The sequence below is a fragment of the Rhinolophus hipposideros genome (genome assembly GCF_964194185.1).
Source record: "Rhinolophus hipposideros genome assembly, chromosome: 12".
NCBI lineage: Eukaryota > Metazoa > Chordata > Mammalia > Chiroptera > Rhinolophidae > Rhinolophus > Rhinolophus hipposideros.
Genome location: NC_138058.1, coordinates 68147910 through 68161189, shown reverse-complemented (window position 1 = coordinate 68161189; position 13280 = coordinate 68147910).

Here is a 13280-nt window from a genome sequence, read left to right as displayed (position 1 = left end):
CATTTCTCCGGAATATATTTCCACAGACTCTTGCCTAAAACACCGAAAGAAAAGGGAAAATTTAAATACATACCATTGAATTGTTCTTTTGTGCCCTTTGACTCTTAGTTTATAAAGTTTTTTTTTAGAGAAAATTATTTTTGCCCTAGAGATTTCCTAAGTGCACCCCAGCGATTATAATTTCTTGTGTGATAGTTTCAAACCCTTTAGCACTGAAATACTTTCTTCAAACAAAAGCTTGAGTGAAACTAACTATGTAAACAGTTAAAATCATTTCCTAGCATAGAGTTATAGTTTGTGTGAAGTGGTTGTGAGGGTTTCATTCTTTCACGTATCTCTAGACCACTTTCTTTGGAGATGTCCTAGAGTTCCATCACCAATCTCAAAGCTATATGGTGATAGCTCTTTGTGATGTTTGCACACATGAATCACTGCTTTAGAAAAGGAGTTTTTGATTGACGTAACGGCAAAGAAAAGGCTGATATTCAGACTGTTTCGATCTTGGAGCTGGAAGAGGTCTCCCTGCCTAGGCTCGTGTCCGTGTTATAGATACGTAGCTGGGTTTAGAGAGATACGTGCTCACGTGGCCTGGTCGAGAGAACTGGAACTAGAACTTGGGATTCCTGGTTTCAGCTTTGACTCTGGTCTCCCTTTGGAAGATGATTCCCAGGTTCTAGTGGGTAAGCCGGAGGGGAATGCTGGATAGAGCTGGGAGATGGTGGCAGCAGTTTTTTCTCTTCGCATTACCATCCAACTGGAATTTTCCAGGGAACAGAGTTTTTGAAAGAGGAAAACTCTGTAACCAGATCAGCAGAGGGGTTGCCTGGAGACCTGACTCACCCTTTCTACTGACAATACCATTATTTTCCCCTTTGTCTTAGTCTCTGCTTCCGGATGCTAATTGCTTCAGGCCTCTGGATTAATGCTAAGGATGTGAATAATTGCTAAGTCCTGGTTAGGATGTGGTCACATGAAATAGAACGTCCTGGGTTTTGGTTGGTACTAGAGCGCCGAGCTAGAGACTGTCTTTCCCAGGTTCTGGTCAGTGCTGTGTGACTGGAGGTCACGTGTACCGGTTCTGGGTCCCATCCTTCCACCTGCCCTTCCCCCCGCCCTCAGGCTAGAACGTGGATGTGGCCTTAGTGAGCCAGTTTCCCCACTAGGAAAGTGTCAGGCTTAGGGCATGGCACAGCACCAAGGTGAAGGAACCTGGTTGATGTAATGAAAGAGCTGCCCACACTCGGGACTGCCTGGCGCAGTCACTTGATCTTATCTGAGCCACTGTATATTTAGGGCAATACCCCAACTAATACAGAGCAGTAGAGGCGCTGGAAAGTCCAGAAACTGTTAAATATTAACTGTCAATGTTAGTGTTTCTGACTCAGCTTCAGCTTTGTGCACTCTATAGTGTAAGAATTTCTACATGTACTCACAGATCTCGTCTATAGCTCTTATGTCTGTCCCTTTGTACACAAAATGCCAAGTTTTGGCCCACTTTCAGCACATAGTAGGCATGGCCAGAGGTCTTAGGAGTCTTGCCACGTGCCTCCTTGCTCCTCTCCAGTCTCTAGTTCACTACTCCCTTCTCTTGGAAGCTACCTTCAGGCTTTGATTGCTAGATATACTCTCATAGTGACTGAAGTAGTTTTGTGTTTGGGGATTTTGTTTGTTTGTTTGTTTTTCAAATTTTAAGAAACGTAAGGGAGCTTCTCTGACTTAGGTGTATGTGTCCACGGTATTGCTAATCTGGAAGATTCTTTCAGCCTCTTACTAGGACAGACCTGCTGAGAGAGCATAGAAAAGCACGAATGTCTGCATTGCCTGGCCATGTTTGCCTTAAAAGAACTGACTCTACAGGACTCGAACCTTTCTATACCCAAACCTTTCTATACCCCATTCCTAATAGCTCTTTTCCTACTATAGACAGAAATGTGGAAACTTCAGATTAGAGTAAGCCCCACCCCTCCCTACTTTTTGTTTATAGTCCCCTCCCACAGAAAGTCACTGCCAACATTTGAGTTCATTTCTTTTTCCTGTAAATTATTTGCTGTACAGTTTAAATCTTAACTGTGTGTACAGTGTTGTATCTTCATTTAGCACCAGTTTTTTCTTGTTATAAACACTTCAATGGCCCATTGAATGTGCTGTGGTTGATGTAACCGTTGCACTCTTACTGCTCTTGAGCTCTGAAGGAAAGTGAAGATGTGACCCTCAGAAGGCCTGGCCTGGGTGCAAACCCAGAAGTCCTAGCGGGGTGACAGATGGCAACATCCTTCACCTCTTAAGTTTCTTTGTTAGAGCCTCTCTTTAGTTTCTAAAAATGGTGACAATAAGTCGCATCATTCAGGCTTATGTTCAGCATTCAGCAAAATTGTCCAGCAGATAAGAGGCACTCATGCCATATTTTATGGTATGGTCTCTGTTTACATTTTTCCTGCGTTCATCTCATGTTTCCCTGTGAACATCTCTGTTCTGTTTTTTGGATTCTTTGTACTGGATTCCTACTACTTTAACTCCTGGATTGAATTAAAACAAAAGAACCTCATGTACATGTTTCAGGATCATTACCAGATTGGGTTCGGAAAGGGTTGTGCTACTTGACATTCTTACTAACAACAGAGGAAGAATTCTGTACAATTTGTTGTACAAACTGAAATAATACTTGTTGCATTTAAAGTTTTCGTGTTATCTTTTCATACGGTGTGTGAATGGTGCTGGTACCATCCTTACATGTTAATGCAACTTCTTCGCACACTCCTTACCCCCATCCCTCACCCCACTTCTGCCCCGCCACCGTTGTCATACTACAAACAGGGACCCAGACGTGTTGTAACTAAGGTGCAAGGCTTCTTTATTTTTTCATTTCCTTTTTTTCAAATGTAGAAGTGCATGTGGCAGTGACTGAGAACAGCCCAGATTAAAGAAAAAATGAAGTTACTTCTCAGCCAATTCTAAATGGGCAAATCCATTTAGTCACATTCTCACCTTACTCTTCTGACTTAAAAGAGAACTGCACTTTATTGCAGTTTGAATGATATATGTAAAGTAGGAAAAATGTGTAGGTAAACATAAAATGAGATCTGGGGTAGATTCCCCTGTTAAGTTTTCATTCCCCTATAAATGCTGACAATTTCTAAAGTACTACCAGGGATTTTTTCCAAGTGACCTTATTTGGTGGAAAAAGGAATATTCGTTAGAAGGGAAAAAATGTAGTGGAACAGGAAGGAAAGGGACGGGTATTATTTTGCTACTCCAAAGTAATTGATTGAGGATTCCTTTGGAGGGAGGAGTGCAAAGGGAATTTTTGCTGTTGTTTTCCGTTCTGTTGCTTTAAATAACTATCCTTTGTTTAAAGTCGTCTAAAGCTCTGGTTTTTCTGACAAGAGATTTCAATCTTCCCAGTCAAAAGTGTTGAGGGAAATGTGAAAGGACCCGGAGTCAGACAGGCTTGGGGTCTGATCCTGGCCACAGTTCCTGACTTCCGGCAGCTAAGTCGCATGCCGAGGTCATTAGTTCTAAGGTGGGACCTGGGAATCTGCATTTTAACAAATTCCTCAGAAGATTGCAGTGCAGATGGACCTTGAAGCACAAAATCAAGGCCCACGGTTATAGAGAAAGGCTCTTAGAACTTTAATTCTCACTGCAAGCTTTTACCCTGAGTCTCAGGCAAGAGGATACAAAAGGACATGGGAAAGCCAGGCACAGTGGTAGAATCACCTGTCTGTCTTCCAGCGCTGGGCCACTGCCTTTATACCAAAAATGAGCACCTCAGCCCCTTCCCTGAGGTCCGTGGTTCTCAACCCTGGCTGCACTTTAAAAGCAAATAACACTATCTGCACTTCACCTCCAGAAATTCTGGTGTTACTGTCTGGAGTGAGGCCTGGCTGCCCCGAATGATGCTAATGGCTGCCAGGTTCACAGCTGTTGCTTTAAACAGCCTGACTCTAGAAGGTTCTTGATCCTGTTGCCAATCATTGTGGGCTGTCTGCACATACTTAAGCTAATAACGTGTCTTAAGGTTATAGTTGAGGTTCAAGCTGGAATCCTTGCTATTATACTAGACGGTGCAGGTTACTGTGGAAAAAAACTTTGATAAAAGTATTAGTAGTACCATATATCATCTTTGAAAAACTAATAAGATTATTTTAAAAATAAATTTTGAGCCCAGATGAATTTAGTTCCCTTCAAACTAGGCACTTTGCGGATTCAGACAAATCTTTTAAGGATGCTTCAATGTTTCAAAACCCAGGTACCCTTTTTATTTTCGACATTGCCCCTTTGTTTTTGTTTAAAACATTTCCACTGCTTTGACAGTCATTTTAGAGGCCTCTGGAAAATTATGGATTCAATCCATTATTTTACCTCCAATCTTGATCCCCAGTTTGGTAACTCATCCTGTTCACCAGAAAAGGTGCTGGTTGGCTGTTAGCTGTGCGTTTTCTTAAATTAAATCCCAATCAAAGGATAAATATTTTCTACTGCCAAAGTAGGACTTCAAAGAGGTGGTTGTGTCTCTTCAGGGCAATAATTTCACGTTATGAGCTTTCCAATTTTGTTTTGTTTTTTTTTGTGCTGGGTCAGGGTTTCAGGGAAGATACTCTAGCATGGGAAACCCTGATCAGAATAGGAATTGCCAGGATGGAGGCTGGAGTTGGAGAGAGATGGCCAGTAGGAATGGGGTCCACTGAGTGTGGGAGCAATGGTGTCTGACGATGAGTTTTGGTTTTCCTTTTCTACATTGTGATTCTCTTGAAATGCTCAAATGTTTGCTGCCTAATGTTAGCAACTAGCTGTGTTAGCACGGCCTGGGTGTTAAAGGGAGGGCTCTGGGTGTGGACAGAACGACGTTAGTGGGTGTGGGAATTCGGGAGGACCCTGTCCTGTGGGAAATTGTTCCATAATGGCAGGAGGGGGCAAGGAAACTCCCTGGAGTAATCAACTAAACCAAAGCTCAGGAAGGTGACAATCAGGCTCAGTGGCAATGAGGTTTAGCAGGTACTTCCAAGAATTCTTAGACATTTTAGGAGAAAACTGGCTAACCTGCAGTCACAGTAGCTGGAAGCTTGAGGTATTTTGTTTGTCTCTTATAGGCTAGCAATTTGATGACATTGGATTATACCCATATCATTAAATACCGTTCACTTAAAATACAGGTGTTAGTTCTATTGCTTATAATAACGAACTCTAGCCAATGCTTCTGTCCATAAATTGTCATTCATTTTCCCACTGTTGGCTCACAACCCAGCACCAAGAGAATAATTTCCAATGAAATAACACAGATGCAGTGGGGCCTACCTAGGCCAGCTTTTGTGGGTCTGTGGTTTATTATTTCCCAGTCAAGTGCAGCAGGTGGCGCTGATGTCACACTGAATACCCACAGAACTCAGCACTTAATGCTGGTATATTTTTATACCACTTGGGGTCACTTAAGGATTACCTGACTTCCTTTTTTTCTGCAAAGCAAATCACCGATTCAAAGGAATTATTTCCCATTACAACTGTCAAGAGTCTGTGGTCTTTTTATCGGGCTCCTGAAGGCCAAGAAATGTGCACTAGGATTTTTTCCCCATGAGTTGGTCCCACACAGTTTGTGGTCCAGTGGTTTCTGCTGCTACAGTACTTACGGGACCGCTGCACCCGCTTTCTCCTGGGCCCAGCGTTTAGGAGTTCTCTGTACAAAGAACTTCCACACCTGTCAAAATGGGCCTTTATGCTTAATTGCCACTCTCATTAGCATCTGCAGAACATGGAAGGCTTTTTCTCAGTCATTTCCTTTGATTCTGCCTGTCTCTAAAAGCCCAGATCTGAGTGAAGTGAGGTGGGGTGTCGTGTTAATGTGCACTCACCTCCCCCACTCATCCTCTCATGGCAGGAATTATGCCCTCTGAGAGAATGGTGCAGATCTGTGCACCGATCTCCGACTGCTTTTGCCTGCCTGTAGGTGGGTCTGGGTGAGGGTGAGAGCAGGATGTGTGGGCTTAGACATGCCAGACAGTGGGCCTGGTCACTTCCGAAAGTAGCTCGTGGCTGCTGATTTGGAAAGCCAAAATGATGATCAGACACCCCAAGTGCCAGTCTCCCTACCGACCGAGTGACTTCATGGGGTTGTAAATGGAGAGGTACTTGGATCTGACTGGAAAAATGACCAGATTATGACCTGTCCTTTGCTGTCTCCTTTTCTCCAAAGAATGCCATCTTGGGGGTGGAAGCAGGAGGAGACTTGAGACACTCACTATTAAGAGCAGCCTCTTCTGCTACAATGTAAAGCTACGACAGGAACTCATTTGCTTCCACCATTTTCAGTTGATGATGAATCCATGTCAGTCCACATCCAAGAACCTGCAGTGGGTCTTTACCACCTTGACTGAGTCCAGACTAACATGGGCACTTAAGGCACTCTAATTCTGGTCCCAGCCCTCCTGTTATTTCTGTCATTGCTCAGCTCATTTTGAACCTGGTCTCCTCACTGCCCTCCATGTGTGACAACAACAACTAATATCAATTGACCCTTCACGATGTACCAGGTGTTGTTTTAACTGCTTATTTATCTTCATTAATCCTCATAATAACCCCAGAAGATAGGTTCTATTTGTGTTTCCATTTTACAGATAAGAACACTGAGTCCCCAAGATATTAGTGAATTTGCTCACGACTCCCTGGCTAATAAGCAGTGGAGCCAGAATTTGGATGCAAGTGCTTATCCACTACATACATGCTGTGTGTTCTTGCTGCAGGAAGACCCTCCTGCCTTCCCTTTGCCTGTCAGGCTTCCACTCATCCTTAGGGACCTGAGTCACTTCTACTTCCTCCGTGGGGCAAGAGAAAACCACGTTTTTGAATACCAGCCATAAGCCAGGTAGTTTGATTCAGCCTCATGTAAGAACCAACATCCTCTATACTTGTAGGAATCTAAGGCCTGGAGAGGCTAAGTCCAAGCCCACCAGGTTAAGTCTGTCAGGGTCCAGAGCTTAATTTTTAAAACTGTTTTAAAGCTTAATTTTTAAAACTATTCCCCTCCCACACCCCTCTGTTTTCAGGTAGATCAAAAGTTCTTCCCGTGAAGGGTTTCTGGGCTACAATTCCTCTCTCTCCCTGCCGTATACATAGTGGGCGAACAACAAACATTATTGATTAGCTTATTTCTCATGCTATGGGGAAAGTCTATCAACTTACCTGATGGCAACAACCATTCTTATTGTTGTTGGGTGGAGACAGACCCAAAACAGAAAGGTACCCAGTGACTTTATCCCCGAGCAGGATCAGTATTCTGTGGTCTCATCCAGGACGACTTGGAAGACCAGCCCTGCTTTCAATGGGAAAATGTGGCTGTTAGCTTCTTCAAGAAAGTCTTGACCAGAATATGAGCATAATTTTGAACATATGGGGCTCAAAGCTCCAATTTCCTATGGCTGAGATTTCAGTGTTATGATGGGCCTACAGTATTTGCACAGAAATCTGTGAATTCATCATGGCTATTTCTGCAGCATTGGAGTTGGCATACTTCCAGAACAAGAACTTTCCGCCTTTGCAGTTATTTGAGGCTGGATGACTCACTTTGTGTAACATCCTCTTGTTTTCCTCATTTTCCTCCCATGGGCCCCCTCCTACCTGAGAGGATTGGCAGGGGCAGGGAGGGTTATGAAACTTGAGCTGCTGTTGACGACTTCTTTTCAGTTTTGTTAACATTGTTGGGAAAGCCATCTAGGTCTCCTCTTTTCCCCACCAGGTAGGTCACTCCCCTGTTCTGTGCTCTCCAAACCTTTCGGACCCTCCTTTTCTACAGCGTTTATATTCATACATTTTATTTACCTGCTTTCATGACAGTGTCTTCCTCGGTAGGATAGGTCCTTTTACAGCAGGTCTGATTTCATTATTCTAAGTACCTGGGGCAGGGTCTCAGCTTCCTTCCAACTCCAACATGCATTGAGTTGGAAGGAAGCAAGGAAGGAAGGAAAGAAGAAATGGTAGGAGGATGGAGGGATGGACGGATGGATGGATGACCACAAGAAACTTCTATGAAGGAATTCGAGACATCAGCTAGCAAAATAAGGATGACAAGTTAGCATTCGTTGACTACTTAGTTAGTTTTTATTTTTTGCACAGGAGATCTGCATATCCTGAATATAAGGCCACAGAAATAGACTCTGCTTTCTCTTTAAGAAGGGTTTATATTTTTCAGACTGAAGCTGTGCCAGCTTAACCCAGAACCACCTGGTTACTTTAGAAAGAAATCGTCACCACCACCGTCCTGTATTCTGTCAAGTCGTTCAGAGACACAGTGTGGCAGGCTGTCCTGCCGTACGTTGTGTTTGTTATCTGTACGTCTCTGCAAGACAGGAATAATTATTTTCCTCTGAGGAAATAGTGGTTCAAAGAGGTAAGGCAACAATTCAATAATAGTTAGAAACTTGATTACCCCACTTTTAACCATGGGTAGAACAAATAGAAGCTGAACAAGGGAGTAGAAGACTTGAACAACCTTGTACACTGGCTAGACCTAACAGGCTTCTAGAACATTCCACCCACCAACAGCGGAGCATGAGTGACTGTATTAAAAAAGGAAGAGAGGTTCTCAATAACCTACCCTTCCACTTTCAAGCACTGGGGGGAAGAAAAGTAAACTAAACCCAAAGCAAGCAGAAGGAAGAAAAAGATTAGAGTAAACATTAGGGAAATTGAAAATAGAAAAACAATAGAGAACATCAACAGAACCAAAAGTTGGTGTTTTTTGAAAAGATGAGCAAAGTGACAAACCTTAGCTACAAAGAGGTGAGGTAATTTTCCCAGTGTGACTCCAGTAGTAAATGGCAGAGCCAGGATTGTGGCCTGTCTGATGGCAAAGCTGGCGTTGGGGGCCTGTCTCCCACCTAGACTGTGAGTATCTCCATGACCAGGAGCTGGCTGTAAGTGTCTGTGCATTCCCGGGCCTCTGCTCTGTGCCTGGCACACGCAGGGGCCCAGGAAATGTTTGCTGAACTGAAATGGAAAGCAAACGTCCTCCCCACTCTCATCCAACCATCTGTGTGAGATGATAAATTATGCTTCCAATGCAGATCGGGCTGAATTGCACTATTTCTGATGAGAAACGCTGAAAACAGCAAACTGCTTGTCCTTAAAAATAAACCCTTCAGCTTCAAGGATTTGGCCCAGAAATGAACCGTGTCACAGCTCAAGTCCCAAGACCCAGTTTATTACCCTGGAGTTAGGGGTGATGGGCTTTCTAACTGGAGTGAGAAACTCGATCACCTTGATCTGGCCCCTGGGTAGGGGGTGTGTGCTTGGCAGCCCCTCTCCCCATCGTGGTTACCACTCCGTGAGGGCTGGCCCGGCTCAGAGGGAGCAGCTGATCTCAGAGAGCCAAAGATGCTGAAGTCTGTCCCCAGACTGATAGATTAGAAGCAAGGGTTCCGTGATGGCACCCCCCTGAGCCAGACTAGGCTCCATGTGGAATCTAGCTTTCCGACATTTTATAAGGGGTGAAATGTAAAGAATGTTGACTTTAATTAACCTGAGTTCACATTGCTATGTTCCGAAAGGCTGGGGGGAGCAGGTGATCTTAGATAGATTATGTGCTAGAATGCCACCGCATGTTCAGGCTCTAGTGACGAGGCCACCTGTCCTGGGGGGTGGGGGGGAAACAGTGCCTTCACTAATGGTACATCTTCTCGGCCAGACAACCGCTATGTGAGGAAGCAGGCTGCAGGCTGCTTGCCCATTTTTCAGAAGGACTAGGATGAGACCCCTAGAAGTTGCCGAAGTACTCGGAGTGTGTAGGAAAATGAATCTGGCGTCTGGACTCCAGGCCCGGTGGTTTCCAGCTCGTCCCCGGTCCTTAAATGAGGAGGCTGCCTGAGGAACTGTCTGAGCTTCCCAGGCAGGGTAGGTATGTGTGTGGTGCGGGGCCCGAGGGCGGGCTGCGCACAGCCCTGTGTGTGATTCCCTGGCTCAGAGGCAACAGCCCTCCTTTTTTCTCTTTTCTTAATTTAAAGGTGACTCTTCTGGAAGCCCCAAATGTGGAATTGACCCTAAATTGAAAAGAAGATCTTTTTAGGGCAAGAGCTTTGTTCTTGTGAATTTTCTGCCTCACCAACCATGGGGAATGTGAGCTGGGGGAAAAGTCTGTTAAAGAAGCTGCTCATTCATTTCAAGGGGCTGAGGAGCTATTTGGAAGGAGAAAAGTCTCCTCATTCTCTCGGCCTTTTGATCCACTCAGGCTCCGTGGCAGGAGGATGTGGCGGAATTACTCCGATCACCAGAGCCCTCCCACCTGCTGTTAAAGAGGGTTGGGGGGACCAGAATTAAACATAAGGAAACATAAGCTATCGTTCTGACTTTAAAATTAACAACCTCTAATTCCCGTACCATAAAATCAGTAAAATAATAACGCCTGCCTTTTTTTTTCAGAGAAAGTGATAAATTGGTACTTGCATTTTGACAGACTGTAAAAGGTCTCTCTCCTTTCCTGTACCTGTGTCTCCTCCTGTTACGCCACCACAATATCTGGCACGCATGCACTATTCAAAATGTTGGACATAGATTCAAAATTTTCATTTTGTAATTAGAATAAAAGAAATACCTATTATCAAGGAAGGGGATGATGAAAAACTCTGGAGCTGGATGGTGGGGATGGTTGCACAACACCGAATCTACTTAATGTCACTTAATGAATTTGTGCACTTAAAAATGTTTAAAATAGTTAAAGAAAAAAGTTCTAAGAATGAAATGAAAGTTTAAAAAAAATAAAAAGTTAACATTTGTGGTGAAAATGTTTTAAAATTGACAGTGGTGATGGTTGCACATATCTGAATGTACTAAAAAAACCTTTGAACTGTGTACTTCAACTGGGTGAACTTTATGGTATGTGAATTATATCTCAATAAAGCTATAAGTTTAAGAAAACTGTGTGCCAGGCACTGTGCCAGGTGCTGGAAATATGGTAGAAACCGAACCCGGTTTAGAAAGAAGAGAGGCCATTAAATAAGTAACAACCAGGCCTTCCACACAAAATGACAATTTGTCCTGAAAAATAAAGAAGATATTCAGGCCAGAGGAGGTGGGACAGCACATCTTAAGCTCAGGGGTATGAGGGGACATTTGAGGAGATGAGGAAGGTTATGGTGGCAGTTTGGTAGGTGGAGGGGGGACAGAGGCTGACAGAGAGGGCCCGGGTCCTGGAGGGTCTTATTATTAGAGTCTCAGATGTGCTCATCTGTGTTTACAGTCCTGCTTTATACCCATTGTCCTGGCGTTTCCCAATTCATTTGGATGCCGTCCTAAGGGCACTGGGGAGCCATTGAAGGTTTTAGGATGGGCGGTTATCTACCTCGTGTTTTACCATGGAGATGCTCAAGACCAGAGGGAGGACTCGCTGGGGAGTCCTGGGGAAACTGGATGGCTGTTGCTGCCACAGAGATGGGTCACATCAGGGGACCCATTTGGAGTCTGTTTGGACATGCTGAATTTGAGGTGCCTGCTAGACTTCCAAGTCGAGCCGAGCAGTCAGCGGTTGGATGAGCAGACCTGGAACTCAGGAAGGCAATAGAGTGAACTCTGATGGGCGGGCAGGGGGCAAAGCACTCTCGCAGGGGCGGAGACGGCTTCAGCACCCATCACACTTCTCCCCGGGTCTGCGCCATGAGGTCTGGCTGCATCCCCAGCAGTCCCCCCCCCATCTGGGACGCCGCCTGGACTGACCGGCCCTCGGCTTTTTCCTGCATGCTTTCCATAACATCCATCCTAACAGCCCTGCAAAGACCAGCTGGAAGTCCCCGCTCTCCAGGAACCGTCCCTGGCCTGTCTGTGTGGAGCTGACTTCTTGTGTGCCGATCCTCCTTGCTTGCGTTGCCTTTGTGGCATGTACTACCCGTCGTCTTGTAATCAAAGAGTAAAACTCCCTGAAGACTTAGGTGTGTCTTATTTCCCTATGTGTGTCTCACAGCGCCACAGTTTGATTCAGTGGTATTCACTTATCTATTATGTGCCAAGGACCGCAGTCTACTCGTCTTATGTTCAATCATTTACTCGTTATTTGAAGAACTTTGGTGGCATTGCATGGTGACACAGAAAGAAACGAGCTTTCCACAGTGTGGGGATGGACAAGCAAACACCAACTACAACCCCGGATCATAAATGCTAAGACATCACGTGGCACTCTGCAGCCATGTTGGAGAGATTTACTCAGGCCTGGGAACTGGGGAAGACATCAGAAAGTGACCTCATGCTGTAGTCTTGAGGGACCAGTAGTTGTAGCTCAGGGATGGAGAGTTTTCCGTTTTATCTTCCAAACGACATGGTAAGGTGGAATCCACCTGGGCATGTCCATCTCTGTCTGAACCTTTTAGGTGAAGCCGCGTCACCCACAGCCCCTGCGGAGAAGCAGTGCCAGGTTGTCCTATGTCCGGTGGGTGCGCATGGGACCTAGGGTGGGCAGTGTTTGCCTCATGCAGAGGTTGGTTAGCTTGGCCCAGTGTGCTGGGTTCTTCTGGGATTGCAGTTTTCTTTGGGGCTAGGTCAAGGCGGTTCCTCTAACCTGACAATACCCACTACGTGGCAAATGCACCACCAGGAGCAATGGGGACCCATCCCAGGCTCTCGTACAGAGGACACTCAAGAAGGACAGGCCCTGTTGCCATCAGGAGCTGGATGATGCCTCAGGGAAGGTGGCTGCGTGTCCTTGTAGGAAGAGAATGACTTTTACGCCATCAAGACTCGTAGCCTGGTGGTCTTGCTCAGGGAAGTGGCTGAAATGGGTTTTAAAACCCAGAGGAATACAAAGCTAGCCTGACCAGTGCCTCAGTTTCCCCACCTACAAGTTGAACAAAATCATCTGAACAGTCTATCCTACATCCTAGGGCATTCTTTGGGGTGTGTGTGTGTGTGTGTGTGTGTGTGTGTGTGTGTGTGTGTGTGATTTTGGTTAGTTCAAGACCTGTGGCTCAGACTCCTCCCTGCTCCTCCTGGGGGTCAGACACGTCTTCCCCAACCAGACACCGAGCCCCCTCCACTCAGAGCACTCCTCAAGGACAGACCCCAGGGCAGGCCTAAAGTAATTCCGACAGGGCCTTGGTCCCAGCCTGCTCTGGGGTGACCTACCCACTAACTGTGCCGCCTGCACGTGGCAGGTGCTATGTAGGTAAAGGTTTTAGGGCAGCATTAAACACACTGGAAAAGGAATTTTATTAGAGACTAGCTGAGGAGGAATGAGGGTGGTGACAGGATGGCAGAGGGGCCCTCTCTGGAATCCCAGGCTTCACTTCCTACTGCCGTGGAAATGGCAGCTC